The 16,371-nt window shown below is 33.6% G+C and overlaps 1 protein-coding gene across 1 annotated transcript in view; it reads right to left on the bottom strand.

Annotated features, from left to right (window-relative positions):
* Positions 1 to 16,371, bottom strand: part of LOC144837610 (uncharacterized) — a 163,349-nt gene that overhangs the window by 10,048 nt on the left and 136,930 nt on the right. The window lies entirely within an intron of this gene.

Here is a 16,371-nt window from a genome sequence, read left to right as displayed (position 1 = left end):
CCCCAGCATATATGATAGCTGGGCAATTCAACCGAAGATACATACGGATAACCTGAATATAATGTCTCCCTTATGGACATTGTACGGATCTTCTAAACCGTATCCAGTTTGCCGCTTAAACTTAAAAAACCCAAGTTTCCTGATGGTACTTATTATTATCGCTGGAGACGTTTCTCCGAACCCAGGACCAATCAGAAACCCATGTTCAATTTGGAAAAAACCGATTGCGAAAACGCACAGGGCAATGAAATGCACTGAATGTAAATGTAACTACCATATCAAGTGCGGAAGAATAAATAAAATTGTATATGATAAGCAACGGAACTCGAAAGTCTTCAATCAGCTTTCGAATGATGAATGCATCAGTGACATTAATATTCATGACGAATTTATTGCCGACACAAATAATGTGAATGAAACCCAACAAGATGGACATACATGTACAGAAGACATTTACGAGCATTTAAGCGAGGAATTCAACGTGTTTAACAAGGTTCTAGGACACCTACCCCCTAGACAGTTATCCCCCGGATGTTAATTGTCCGGGTAATTGTTCCTAGGGGGTAATTGTCCGGGGGGTAGTTGTCCAGGGGGTAGTTGTCCTAAGGGGGTTGTTGTCCTAAGGGGGTAGTTGTCCGGGGGGGTATTTGTCCGGGGGGTAGTTGTCCTAAAGGGGTAGTTGTCCTAAGGGGGTAGTTTTCCGGGGGGTAAATGTCCAGGGGGTGAATATCCGGATACGGTTTAACTAAGGCCTACATTTTATTCACCTTAATGCGCGGTCATTAGTTAATAAAATGTCTGAACTAAGGCACATCGCATCGAAGACCAAAGCTACTGTTATATCCATCAGCGAGTCGTGGCTGGACGAATCCATCACCGATAACGAGATTAAAATTGATGGATATACAGCGCTCAGGAAGGACAGAAACCGGTCTGGTGGTGGAGTTTGTATCTACGTAAAAAATGAACGCGCCTTCACACGTAGAAATGATCTGGATATCGACGATTTTGAAGCAATTTGGATAAATATATATCTGCCTCGTTCAAAGGAAATTGTGATTGGTACATGCTACCGCCCACCAAAACAGAATGTAACTTTATTTCAGAACAACTTTGAAGAAACTGTATCAAAAATCAAAGAGAGTAGTGAAATTTATATTCTTGGTGACTTTAACATATGTACTTTAAATATTAATCCAGTATCGCAAAGATATAATGATTGCCTTATAAGAAATGGTTTTAGTAATGTTATTAAGGATATAACTAGAATAGGAAAAGAAAAAAGCTCATGTTTGGACCACATTGTTACTAATGTACAAAATAATGTGAAGCAATCTGGAGTAATTAACATTGGCCTTAGTGACCATTTTCTTATTTATTGCACTAGAAAAATACCTAAGTCTCATGTTCATAAAAATGAACACAACTCCGCAAAATTACGATCTTTAAAAAACTATAATGTAAATAACTATCTTGAAACACTTAACGATATCGATTGGTCTGTTGTCACTAATAATGACGATGTAAATATCGCGTGGTTAACTCTTAAAGATATCATCATTAAGGTGATCGACTCAATAGCGCCAATAAAAAAAGTTAGACTTAAACAAAACATAGCACCCTGGTTTACCTCCGAAATTGCCAATGAAATCAAAGTAAGAGACACACTTTTAAAACAATTCAAGAAAGATAAATCTAATCTAGATATATACAAATATTATTGTGCCTCTAGGAACAAAGCTCAGCGGCTGATCAAAAAAGCTAAATCTAATTATTTTCTCAATAAGATTGATGAAAATAAAGACAACCCTAAAAAATTATGGAAAACCCTCAAACAGCTCGGATACGAGAAGAAATGTAAAACAAACACTAAAATCGTTCTCGATGACAATGGTAAACAAACTTTCTGTCCAAAAGGCGTTGCCTCTCGTTTAAATGAGTTTTTCACGAATGTTGCGTCAACACTCGTCAAAAAACTCCCAAAATGCATAGGTTTTTTCACCATGTCCACTAACGATCTTCATAAATACTACGTTAAATTAAAAGGAAATATGTTTAAGCTAGAGCCTGTTACCATAGAATTTGTTAAAACTCAACTCGAAAGCCTAAATGTAAACAAAAGCGTCGGTCTAGAGAATATTCCCTCAAGATTCTTACGTGACGGTGCGATAATCTTGGCTGAACCGATAGCTCATATCATTAACCTTTCGTTTAAAACTAATTGTTTTCCTCATGATCTTAAAACTGCTAAAGTTACCCCTCTATTTAAGAAAAATACTAGAACAAGTGTTGAGAATTATCGGCCGATTAGTATTCTGCCTACGGTATCTAAGATTCTTGAAAAATCTGTAGCTATACAAGTTGAAAGGTATCTTTCCAAAAATAATATACTTTATGCCTATCAATCTGGTTTTCGGCAGGCCCATTCAACTGAAAGCAACCTCATAAATCTCATCGACGGTTTAAAAAACAATAAGTCCAAAGGCCTTCTTACTGGAATGGTTCTAATTGACTTACAAAAAGCTTTCGATACCGTCGATCATGTGATTTTAATTAACAAGCTAAAATGCATGGGTTTTAAGTGTACTGACTGGTTTCAATCTTATCTCGCTAACCGCACACAAGTTGTCAGTGTGAATGGTACCTGCTCTGAACCTCTTATAGTTACTCATGGTGTACCGCAAGGTAGCATCTTGGGCCCTATTCTTTTTCTATGTTATTTAAATGATATTGCTTCTTGTATTGATTCTGATGTTCAATTATTGCTTTATGCTGATGATTCTACGATTCTGTATTCTCATCACGATGCCACCAAAATCGCTCATAAATTAAAGATGTATTGTCCCTTTGTCAAATTCCAAAAAAAAAAAAAAAAAAGATTTTGAAAAAAAGTGGGTCATTTTGAAGTATCATAATAGTTATTAACTTTCACCAAAAATTAGTCGAAAAAAAAATCATTTAACTGAAATACAGACGTTTTTGGTTAAAAAAATAACTTTGACTTCCAGTCAAAGTTTTCGATCAAAACATATCTCATAATGCAACGCGCTTATTTGGCTACTCTGTATGCATAATCATAAAACTTCTTTGCGATCTGTTTGAAAACACCTTCTCAACCGTGACGAGTTGTAAACAATCCTAATTAGCATCATGCATAATGTATACTCATGGTTTGAAATCTTTGTTTACTTTCGCTCGCGACAATTTTACAGACGAAGTGTAATCAAATTAATTTAGCTGTTAATTACGTAAAATTGTTGTTTTTGGCTCGAATTTTCGACTTAAAGTGAATAACTTTAATATTACTTTGATATGGCCAATTTAAATTTAGAATATTTTGACCTTCATTTTTTTGTGTTTCAAGGGACAATACATCTTTAAGTACTGTCCTAGCTAAGTGCCAGGACTGGTTAACTGAAAACAAATTATCTTTACATGTTGGCAAAACCGAAAGTATTATCTTTGGTAGCAGAGCGAAGCTTAACAAAGTAAAAGAGTTTTCTGTAGAATTAATGGGCCGTAGAATCAAAAGTACTAAGCAAGTTAAATATTTGGGTATTGATTTAGACCAATATGTATCATGTGATATTATTGTAACTAGTGTTATCAGTAAAGTTAAGTCAAGGTTGAAGTTTTTACATAGGCAAAGTTTGTGCTTGAATAAAAAATGTCGTAAACTATTAAGCACTGCTTTAATACAATGTACATTTGACTATTCTGCCTCGGCATGGTACGGCGGTGTCAATAAGAATCTTAAACATAAATTACAAACTGCCCAAAACAAGATGGCACGTTTCATTTTAAATGTTGGTCCGAGGTCTCACATAGGTGCCAAAGAGCTTTCCGATCTTGGGTTTCTTAATGTCAGCCTCAGAAATAAGTTTTTAAGATTAAATTATGTTCACAAAATTCGTTATAACTTTAATACGCCTTCTTTCTTTAAGGATAACTTTTTGTTAATTTCTGATCATCACAACCATTTCACCAGGTGTACAACATTTAATTTTGTCACTCCTAAGGCTACTGGCGTTAATGATACGACTTTTTATTTCTTAGGTATCCGTGACTGGAACAGGCTCCCCAATTCACTCAAATCAATACAAAATAATGCAACCTTCAAAATAAAACTTAAAGAATATTTTAATAATGAACAGCTTGGAATTTCAGTTTAATTAAAGACCCCTTCCCTGCAATTTTGGCCGTTTTTTGGAAAATAATACATATATATCACTTTAAAAACATTAAACCATGTCATTCCTTGTCTTAAATGTACGTTTTATGGTAAATTATGATAAAAAGTGAGAAACAATGCACTACCTAAGTAGCTCGCGGCGATCGACCTCTCGTGGACGGTCTTAGGCCTAGCCTAGCTAGGCTTAGTTTTGTAGGCCTAGCTGGTAAACATCGGTAACGTACGAACATCGTACGCTAGCTATATACCTAGCCTGACGTTGTATAGTTGCTGCATTAATTGTCTTTCTATTTTTGCCAGACTCCGTTGATACAAATTGGAGAAAACCCGGTATTTTCGCTGAAAAGTTAGGAGTCTTCCATTTGTTTTGGCCTCAAGATCGATCGAAAAGTGGGCGAATTACAGGTGAAAAACAAACATATCAATCCGTGCGCAATGCATTTTGGGATTTATAGCGGGCCGCTATAATTATTAGAATCGACTTATTTTTCACATTTTTAACCGTTTAAAGACGAAAAAAGTTATCCCAATAGGACCATATAGTATTATTTTTACATTAAATATAGTTTGTGATCTTAAATTAGATCTAAAAAACGTAGGGAAGGGGGCTTTAAGCTATTTTTAATATTGTTTTTTTGATGTTTTCTTGTCTTGTATGTATTTTCTTGTTTTTTCATTTTTACTAAGCCATACTTAACGATAATTGTACTAGGCCCAACCACTCACTTTTCAGTCATTACGGATTGGACCCCATTGGAAATAAGTTTACTTTTTTGTCGACTTAATGGGTTATCCAGGTATTCTTTTTATACATTGTATATTTTAACTTTTATGTATGAATATCAAATAAAATCAATCAATCAGACTTTATAACAAATAAATAAATAATGGTGATGTTTAAGACAAACATGCTTGCACTACAATGTCTAGACTGCTTCAACAGAAAACGCAAGACATTGTTATAGCATACTTTCAATGATCTCAATTTTATCTTTCCCAAACATTGTAAATTAATTATAAGCAAACATTTTTTATAATTTTAATAAATTGTAAACTTACCTTTATTTGAAAGAGGTTTTTTTTCAAGTTTTGTTTCTTTCTGCTGATACTCTTTCTTTAGTACAGTAAACTGCTTTAACTTGTCAAACATTTGATTTAACTGTTGTTGGTAATTTTCAACTTTCAAAAGAAATTAATAAAAACAAAATATATTTTTATGGGCGTAAAGAGGGGTAAAAATGGAAGAGTTGTGATGCGTAACCAACACATACTGTAACTCTCCGCCAGGCTTTACGAGTTGTTGTTTGAAATACATAACTTTACACAGGTGATTGAAAATGAAAATTTTAATTCAAAAAGACTGTAGACCAATCAAGTAGCCTACTTCTTTTGAACAACTGTAATCTATTGCAATAAATTAATTCTGTTGAATGTAATAGTATGTTTTTACGTAACTGTATGAATGAATTACCTGTTTGTGATGTGAGCGATGTAGGCTCCTTTTTAATACTGAACAACATTTCCTCAGATTCTTCTGTTGATGTACCAGATAAATCGTCTGAATCTAATAAGAATTTTTAAATGTTATTTCACTTTAAATCCCATCTGAAGTAAGTATCTTGTGTAAGGAACTACTACTGTCCAACTGAAAACAAATTCAAATACTATTATCTTATTTATGTTATTTTTACAGAACTGCAAGAATAACTTACCTGTTTGTGAATTGGGTGATGTTGGTTCTTCTTTAATATTGATCAGCAATTCCTCAGCTTTCTTGTCAAATTCCTCTGTTTCATAAAAGAAAACAAAATGTGTATAAATCTTTTTGGTTTGGTCTTAGCAATTCAACAAAGCTACAGTATATACCTCCTCAGAATTATAAACACGGATGAATATGTAGTGTATATTCTCTTTTCCTAACTAAAAATAGAAGTACTAGTCTTAAGCACTGGCTACTATCAAAACTTTGACAAAAAAGTGTGATGTGCCCAAATATGGTAGTGATATTACATCATCATGTCCATATATGCACATAAAAAATAAAGTTTGATAGTGTAGACAGAGCTTAAGACTAGTACTTCTATTTTTGTTACTTACCAAATTCTTTTAGTTTCTTTAGTGCATTTTTATAATCCTTTTCATTAATTGTAATGTTAATCAATTGTTGTTCATCCTTATTATCTTTTACTAATATATCTTTTAAATCTTTTTGTAGCTGCAGCTTTTGATTACAATACATGCTCCACAGCTCATCCAACGCTTCTGTGTCATGTGACACTAGATGCAACACTATACATCCAGTTTCTACTTTCTCAAATTGTAGATGCTTTTCTTCAAAATAAGTTGCAAGATTTGTTATTGTTCCATAAACTACATCAACAATTGTTTTACTCCATTCTTTCTGTTTAAAAAGAAGTTCCAGTACTTGTGGTTGCTCACTGTAATTGGCTAATGAAGAACTATGCTTCTTCTCAAGAGTTACTAATAATTGAACACCTTAAGAAAAAGAACACTAATACGGTAAACAAACTGCAACATTCATACTAAAAATAGGTACCAATGCATCTTTTTTTACTGTGCAGTGTCTCTTGTCTTATTGAGGGTCAATATGAAGTAAAAGTATATACTAGGCACTTCCAATAATGGGTTAGTTTCACTCCTGGATGCTAAAGAACAAACACTTCTCTAATATTATTATACGATAAGATACAGCCTATCCATTTTTACAAAAAAAAAGAGATAAACACTAAAAAGATAAACAAACAAACAAACAATATTTGTTATATATATATAAATCCAAAATCAAATTACTGAAAAAATGACAGTGCTGTGGGTATCAGTGGCTGGATCTCAATGGACATACAAAAAAAAAAAAGAAAAGCTAAATCAAAATGATAAAGTAAAACAGCCAGAAAAGTTAGCAGAGCTTTTGGGCAATTTATTTATTTATTTTATTTTAACCATATTTAATGAGGGTGATCCATCCAGCAGTTGTTGATCATTTGGGACCCTCAGACAGATACAATACACAAAAAACAACAAAAACAGAAAAGAAAAGAAAAACCAAAAAATAAAATTAATTACAAAAGAATAAAAATCTGGATAAGAAAATTTGGAATATAGAAAATAACTATATATGTTAAATTAAGCAAAAATATATAATATATATATCTCCATTGAGATCCAGCCACTGATACCCACAGCATTGTCATTTTTTTCAGTAATTTGCCTTTGGATTAATATATATAATTATATATAAATATTTAGATCTAATATTTTACAATTTAAAATCTGGAAAAGGATTACATAGTTTTGAGAAAAGTCATAAGTCTAGTTTTGAAAGAGGAAAAGGATAAGGAATTGCGGATAGATAGAGGAAGATCATTGTAGAAATGAGGGGCCTTGTAGCAGAAGGAGAGTTTGAAAATTTCAAGAGAGGGTTAGGAATGTGAAGATTTCCTTTGGAGATTTGACGAGTAGTCATCCTCCCATTGGCAATAATTTTAGTTAGGAGATAGCATAAGCCTTGAGGAGCAAGAAGATTTAGGGTTTTGAAAGTAAGACAACCAAGTTGGTAGTGGAGTCTTTTCTGAAGAGGAATGGTATGGGCTAGTCTAAAGTGATCATCAGAGAGGAGTGACATAGGATGAAGTTTGAGAATAATGCGTAAAGCTCTGTTTTGGATTTTGTGTAGTTTACTAGAGAGGTTAGTATTGGAGTTAGAACCCCAGACTGAGCAGCAGTAATCAAAGCGGGAAAGAAATATAGCATTAGAGAGGAGAAGACATGTCGACTGGTTGACAAATTTAGAGGTGCGTGCAAGAAGGAAGTTAGTTGAGTTGAGTTTTTTACATAAAGCAGAAGTGTGCGATTTCCATGCAAGAGTGTTATCAATTATAACTCCAAGGTGCATGTAAGATGTGACTGAGCTGATAGGAGTATTTTCAATGTTGAGATTTATGCTATTAGTAGTAGAGGAACCAATTAACATAGATTTAGTTTTTTGAACATTAAGTGAAAGTTAGTTAGCATTGAGCCACAAAGAAAGGTGAGTAAGAGTCATATTTAGTTTTTGCTCGATGAGGGTAAAGATGTGTTACTATAATATATAATAGTGTCATCGACATACATGTCAGTGTGTATGTTACAACACTAGCCCTTCATCAGTGCAAGTGTATAATATATATATATTATATAAGTATAGATTAAAGAGATAAACACTAAGATAAACAATATTTTTATATATACGATATATATATATTTAGGTTGAAAGTATCAGACCGTTAGGATAGAGTGCTCAATACCAAGGTAGAGCATAAATAAATAAATAAATAAAATAACAGCTAAAAACTTGGTTACTTCATTGTTTTAATCGCTACAAATCTGTTTCGTATGACCAGCATGTAGCAACAGATTTGTAGCGATTGAAACAATGAAGTAACCAAGTTTTTAGCTGTTCTTTTATTTATTAATATATATATATATATATATTATATAAGTATAGATTACCATCACATCTTTCTTGTCCACTACTTGATGAAAGAGCTTCTGTAAGATAAAGGTAGAAATATTACAGTACAACATCACTCAAGAGAAAGAGCAGTCAAATGTGAATAACTCATTTCACTAAACCCTTTATCATAATCATAGAGGTGACAAAAGTAATATTTATCTTCAATACATATACAGTATATTCAAAACTATACTTCTGTACACACAAAAGGAGCATATTTATTTTAAACCTTGAATAAAATATTGACTTCCATAATCAATAGTAGGAAGTGTACAATGTACAGTGTAGTGCTTACACTAAATACAATAGATAGATATGTACAGTAAGCTATATTCTAATCAATTTGTCCAGAATGAATGTATTCTATTTATTAAAATAAATTATACCATTGCTCTTTAGTTCCTTTACAGCAGCTTTATATTGCTCTAAGTCAATCAATGTCTTCCAGTCTTCTACAAACTTCTTTCTATTTTGTGGTTTTAAAATGTCTGTTAAATGCTCGATTAGTTCATCTGCCACATGCATATTCAGTAATTTTTCTAAAGCATTTTGATTATCTGTACACAGATAAAAATATAGAGATGGTTTTGAACCGTTGATTCCTAATCCAATGCATTTGATGGATGCTGGTATAGTTTGGTTCTGTTTGTTCTGTTGTTCAATAGATTCCAGACAGTCATGAAGTGCGCTCAGAATAGTATTGGAATTAGAGTTGGAATTAACAGTGACAGGAATATTTGCATCTTTTAAAAAGAGTAACAATTTATATAAATATAATGATAGTAAATTAAAATAATGTTATAATGAATTCAAAATGTAGCTAAAGTGGAATATATCAACAGAAATAATCATACCATGAGCTAAACTGAAGAAAAACACAATACAATCGGCCTACTTAGTAAAGTTAGGTTTGCAGTACAGAATGTGATTTCTCCTCCAGAATCCTCAATTGTAATTTACTTCCTTTGTTAATGTTAAGAATTACATCCCAAACCTTCCCTCACTAGTGTTTATCAGCCTTGCAACAATCAACAAAACATTAAAATAAATTTGAAATGGCAATAATATAAACAATGGAAAACAGACATTCTACAACTAACTAATTGATTGAACAATAAATATCTACTTAAATCATGAAGAACCTAATTACAATAAGTACAGACAATAACTACCTTAAGAGAAACTCCAGAGACTTACAGTGAACAATAGACTTTTATACTTACCTCTTTGCAGCAATATGTTCTTTGCTCTTTGTCCAAGGCGGTGGGCAAACCTTCTTATCTTGTCTGGTGTATTGGCTAACTGTCCATCAATTTCTAATTTAAGTACAACGTCCCAAATATTTTGGAATTTGAAGTTTTTTAGTTTATAGTAAGAAATAACTTTCTTCAACGCATCTGGGTCAACTTCTTTCAATGCCTTGAACAGGGTTCTCCTATATTGTGACATTGGTCGATAACCCTTAGTACTTCGCTCATTGTCTATCATATACTGAGCTACAACATCTACAGCTTCCTTCAATTGTGATAATTCAGCAATATCATGAAGCAGTTTCACATTAGTAGTAGTGATAATACCTTTGGCTTCCAATGCATTGAATAGATCAAATGCAGTGTGGTCTGGCCGAGTGATGTCACCTACATGCAGAAGATCAAACAGACAGCATTTGACCCAAAGATATTTCTCACCATCATAATGTCTGCTGAGATTTTCTTTCAAATCTGATAATGCATTGGCCATTTTACATAAAATGTTACAAATCTGCAAAATTGAAATACTAAATAATTAGTTACATAGGGTATCTGCACCAGAATCTGCTTTCCCTCATCAATTCATACCTGCCTGATCCATAAAAACAATTTTCATCTATATATAAATTTACGTAAGGGCAAAATTCGGTAAATCGCGCGTTATTTCTAGAATGTCTACTCGATAGTATATAAAGTTGGTTAGAATCTCGATACTGATTTTAACAACCTGATGTAACCCTGTTTACTAATTAAATTTAGTTAGATAATTAGTTATTGACAAATAAAATGAATTTAGGTTCAACGATTTGCCCCAAATAGGGGTGTTTTTCGATCGTGGCATACACTGTTTAATGGAGGTCCTCTTGAAAAATACCTGCACACAATAATACGAGGATGCTTCACATTTTCCTATCTCCTCCTACGGTAATTGTTTTTAATGGCTGAAAACCGGTTGAACAGCTCGAGTACAGCATCATAATGTTGAAGACAGGCCGATTTTCTTTAAAAAATACTATTTTGATAGATTAAATATATACGTTTATACAAATGTATTGATTTGTAATGAATGGAACATTCCAAATTATTTGGTTTAACTATGCTTGCATACCTCCATGATTTAACACAAGTAGGTAAATTTATGGGCCCTTGGAGAATAAACATAAATTGTATTTGATCGCCATTTGAATCGCAAATTTCTTATTGTGTGTGTTGGTACTGTTAGATATAATATAAACAAATATACTAATAAACTTTTTTACTGTGAGTGTGGGTAGCCCCTACTTTTAGATTATAAACACATAATAATATAATACTTTATTACTGACAGTTGCTTCTCAACGTTTTGTTAGGAGATACATTTATACCATTATATTATTATCACTTAACCATAGTATTATACTGTATATATACTGTATACATTGGCTGTAGACTAGACTAAAGTTCAGTAACCAGGTTGTTAGTAATTGTACCTACTAGATGGTACGCTCGCTTCGCTCGCGTACCATCTAGGTCGTTCCCACAGATGGTTCTCGAATACACAGTAATTTCAGCGTAACAAAACTGGCGATTTCAAATGTACGTACCGCAGGACTATAATACATTGTCGTTTACATAAACGAATAAATAGACACGATGATTTATGTAGTCAACTAAAATTAGCACCCTGGGAATTACTTCCGAAGGAGAAACTTATCACAAAATGAGTCCAGATTTTTGATTTGGACTCATTTAAAGAAACCCAATTTGTGTTTTGTATGGCCCTGTTTCTGCTGCCAAGAAAATACCGTATTTTATACGGTATTTTTTGAATACCGTATATATACCGTATTTTTAAAAAAAAATATCGTATTTTGTATACCGTATTTTCCCCACAAAATTTGTGGATAAAATACGGTATTTACAAATTTATACCGTATTTTTTGTACCCTTTTCTGCTGCCAATAAAAAATACCATATTTTTTTTTACCTGTGACATGAGGTCAACATCGTGTTTTTATTTTCTGTCGCTGTCAGCTGTTTTACACACGTGTATAGATATATTCGGCGAAAATGTGGAGCGAAGTCACAGTATTTACTATATAAATCTGTGTGGGAAAGGAGGGGATGGGGAAGCTAAAATGTCCGACCAACTAAAAGGTAATAAAAGGGACAACCACATTTATAAAGACATTTCTTTAAAAAAATAAAGCAGGAGTACGGAATAGCAAGCAAAGCAAGTAAATTCAAAGCTGAAGAGCCTGCGAAAGCAGTACAACATTGCAAAAGACAATAACTCAGGGAGGGAACGAATTACTTGTCCCCATTACGATGTTTTCTGTGCTCTCACAACATCTCTATCACTAGGGCTAGGCTGTTGAAAGTGAGACGTAAAACTTCCTTTATTGCGACTTTTAATTATCGACCAAATAAATGAATGGCAATTTGGGTAAAAAGGATGAAATTTAACACGACCACCCAAGAAGTATTGTTAGCAGAAACGGGGTACTAAAAAATACCGTATTTTATACCGTATTTTTATACCGTATTTTTATACCGTATTTTGAGCAGTTGCAGCAGAAACAGGCCCTATGTAACGTTAGGGTTGAGAGATGGGAAAGCGGATAGGTACAAAGAGGAACAATTTTTAACTATATTCTTTATCCACTCAGTAACGAAATATTTTTTTCATGTTTTATAGGCCTATAAATAATATACCTCTAAATACAGTAAAACATTTGCGATTTAATACTTTGTTAAAACTGTCACTGTCATAATCGATTGAAATATTAAAGTACATGTCACGATACACCACTACGACGTTTATATAATTGGTAATTAGTAATTAATACAAACGTTGAGAAGGAACTGTCAGTATAAAGTTTATTTGTATATAATAATGTGTTTATATATCTAACAGTAGAGCCTATCCACAATCTCAGTAATAAAGTTTATTTGTATATATTTTTATATTACATCTAACAGTACGAACATTCACAGTAAGAAATGTTCGATTCAATTGAGGACCAAAAATAGTTAATAGGTATTTACAGTATTGTCAAAGTATTGCAAGTTTATTCTCAAAGGGCCCATATATTTACCTACTGTATGTGTTAAACCAAGGGCTCATAAATTTACCTAATAGTGTTAAACCAAACTCTGGCAGACTGAGAGATAGGGATGTTCCATTAATCGCAAATCAATACATTTGTATAATCGTATATTAAATCTATCAAAATAGTATTTTTTTAAGAAAATCGGCCTGTCTTCAACATTATGATGCTGTACTCTAGCTGTTCAACCGGTTTTCAGCTATTAAAAACAATTATCGTAGGAGGAGATAGGAAAATGCGAAGACTCCTCGCATTTTTGTGGCAGGTATTTTTCAAGATGGACATCCATTAGACAGTGAAATGAAATTTCACTGATCGGAAAACACCCCTATTTGGGGCAAATCGTTGAACCTAAATTCGTTTTAATCGTCAATAACTAATTATCTAACTTAATTTAATTAGTAAACAGGGTTACATCAGGTGGTTAAAATCAGTACCGAAAGTACGAACCAACTTTATATACCATCGAGTACAAATTCTAGAAGTAAGGCGCGATTTACCGAATTTTGCCTTTACGTAAATTTATATATAGATGAGACTGCTCATAACTCAAGTTGTCAGAGACACTTGTTTGATATTCCATATAAGGAAATTGTTACAACAACTTGATGATGATGTCATTTGAATTTCATCTTAAAACCAATTTCATCATCTTTAAAGACCCCTTCCCTGCAATTTTGGACGTTTTTTGGAAAATAATACATATATATCACTTTAAAAACATTAAACCATGTCATTCCTTGTCTTAAATGTACGTTTTATGGTAAATTATGATAAAAAGTGAGAAACAATGCACTACCTAAGTAGCTCGCGGCGATCGACCTCTCGTGGACGGTCTTAGGCCTAGCCTAGCTAGGCTTAGTTTTGTAGGCCTAGCTGGTAAACATCGGTAACGTACGAACATCGTACGCTAGCTATATACCTAGCCTGACGTTGTATAGTTGCTGCATTAATTGTCTTTCTATTTTTGCCAGACTCCGTTGATACAAATTGGGGAAAACCCGGTATTTTCGCTGAAAAGTTAGTTGTTTTGGCCTCACGATCGATCGAAAAGTGGGCGAATTACAGGTGAAAAACAAAAATATCAATCCGCGCGCAATGCATTTTGGGATTTATAGCGGGCCGCTATAATTATTAGAATCGACATATTTTTCACATTTTTAACCGTTTAAAGACGAAAAAAGTTATCGCAATAGGACCATATAGTATTATTTTTACATTAAATATAGTTTGTGATCTTAAATTAGATCTAAAAAACGTAGGGAAGGGGACTTTAAGTTATTTGATGAGATCATTATGATCACCCCATATATCCTGCATAAGAATATAAATAGTGGTACATTAACCATATTTAAAGCCCCCTTCCCTACGTTTTTTAGATCTAATTTAAGATCACAAACTATATTTAATGTAAAAATAATACTACCGTAGTTCCCCGGGTATAATCCCATCCCCCTTGTACGTGAAATTTGCCCGAATTTGGGAGGTGGGACTATACCCGGGGATTTCCCGCTGCATGAACTGAAAATGACGATATTTCTTCTAGCTACGATTTAGGCTATCTAAAGGCTATATTCCGATGTAGGCCTAGCAATTAGACGGCCAGGCTATCTAGGCCTAGGCGGCCTAATTGGTCTTACCTGTGCTATGCCTACCGTATAGATTTTCCCCGAGATTTCTACTTAAAAAATACCCTAAAATGTGATCTAGGCCTAGCTTCCTAAATCGACATGAACTCGATCATACGAGTTCTCCATGTTCACCCACACGCTCGAGCTCTCTGTGTAAATCGCCTGTTGTTTGTTGCATGTGACACAAACTCTAATGCACAAGCCGGTCGGTATAGAGGGCGGTGTTTTTTTTACGGTAATCAAGCATGCACAGTAGTGTAAACAACAAGAAAGAATGTACACGACGGCGAAAGGATGTACAGAACGTGACGATTGGGGCATGCTAGCCTTAAGATTGTATTCAACTTAACAATGTTTGATGAGTTTTAAGTCAGCCAAATTCAGAGAAATTACTCTATTTTTTTGGGGAGAAATTGACGTCGGCCTAGCTAGCTACAGTAGGCCTAGGCCCACCTCTGGCCTAATGTTAAATTATACACTGGGACTTTGCCCGGGGATATGCTTGAGTGCGAAGGTAATCGTAAAGTCGGGGGTGGCATTATACCCGAGGTGGGATTATACCCGAGGAACTACGGTATATAGTCCTATTGCGATAACTTTTTTCGTCTTTAAACGGTTAAAAATGTGAAAAATAAGTCGATTCTAATAATTATAGCGGCCCGCTATAAATCCCAAAATGCATTGCGCGCGGATTGATATTTTTGTTTTTCACCTGTAATTCGCCCACTTTTCGATCGATCGTGAGGCCAAAACAAATGGAAGACTCCTAACTTTTCAGCGAAAATACCGGGTTTTCCCCAATTTGTATCAACGGAGTCTGGCAAAAATAGAAAAACAATTAATGCAGCAACTATACGTCAGGCTAGGTATATAGCTAGCGTACGATGTTCGTACGTTACCGATGTTTACCAGCTAGGCCTACAAAACTAAGCCTAGCTAGGCTAGGCCTAAGACCGTCCACGAGAGGTCGATCGCCGCGAGCTACTTAGGTAGTGCATTGTTTCTCACTTTTTATCATAATTTACCATAAAACGTACATTTAAGACAAGGAATGACATGGTTTAATGTTTTTAAAGTGATATATATGTATTATTTTCCAAAAAACGTCCAAAATTGCAGGGAAGGGGTCTTTAATCAGTCCTAATACAAATACTGAGATAGCTAAACTAAATGCTGTTAAAGTCTATTGAAGTATCTAGAAGTCTGTTTGACTGTTTTGAACAACTGAAGTAAAGCTTTATATTAGCCTTGGGCTCAGCTATATTTGTAAGTCTTGAATTGCTTTATGTATTTTGATTGTGTGTTACCACCATCGTATACTTTGATAATTATTTTATATTATTAATTAATCTTTATCTTTATAATCATTTTAATTGCTTTTGTTATCTTTTGCTTTTCTGTTAGAATAAAAACGTAGATTAGATTATATAACTTATCGTTTGCATTGCCTATCTTCTGTTTGTGCCTTGCATGTAAGTATTAATCAATATTACAAAAAATATAAATGTCGTAGTGGTGTATCGTTACATGTACTTTACTATTTCAATTGACTATGACAGTGACAGTTTTAAAGTTATTAAATCGGAAATGTTTTACTCTATTTAGTGGTATATTATTTATAGGCCTATAAAAAAATATTTTGTTACTGGATAATAAAGAAATATAAAGAATAATTTAATATAAAGAATATATTAAA

This window comes from Antedon bifida, chromosome 3, assembly GCF_963402885.1.
Source record: "Antedon bifida chromosome 3, ecAntBifi1.1, whole genome shotgun sequence".
In the NCBI taxonomy this organism is placed as follows: domain Eukaryota; kingdom Metazoa; phylum Echinodermata; class Crinoidea; order Comatulida; family Antedonidae; genus Antedon; species Antedon bifida.
The sequence above is the reverse complement of the archived record's forward strand: the minus strand, read 5'-3'. Positions and strand labels throughout refer to the sequence as shown.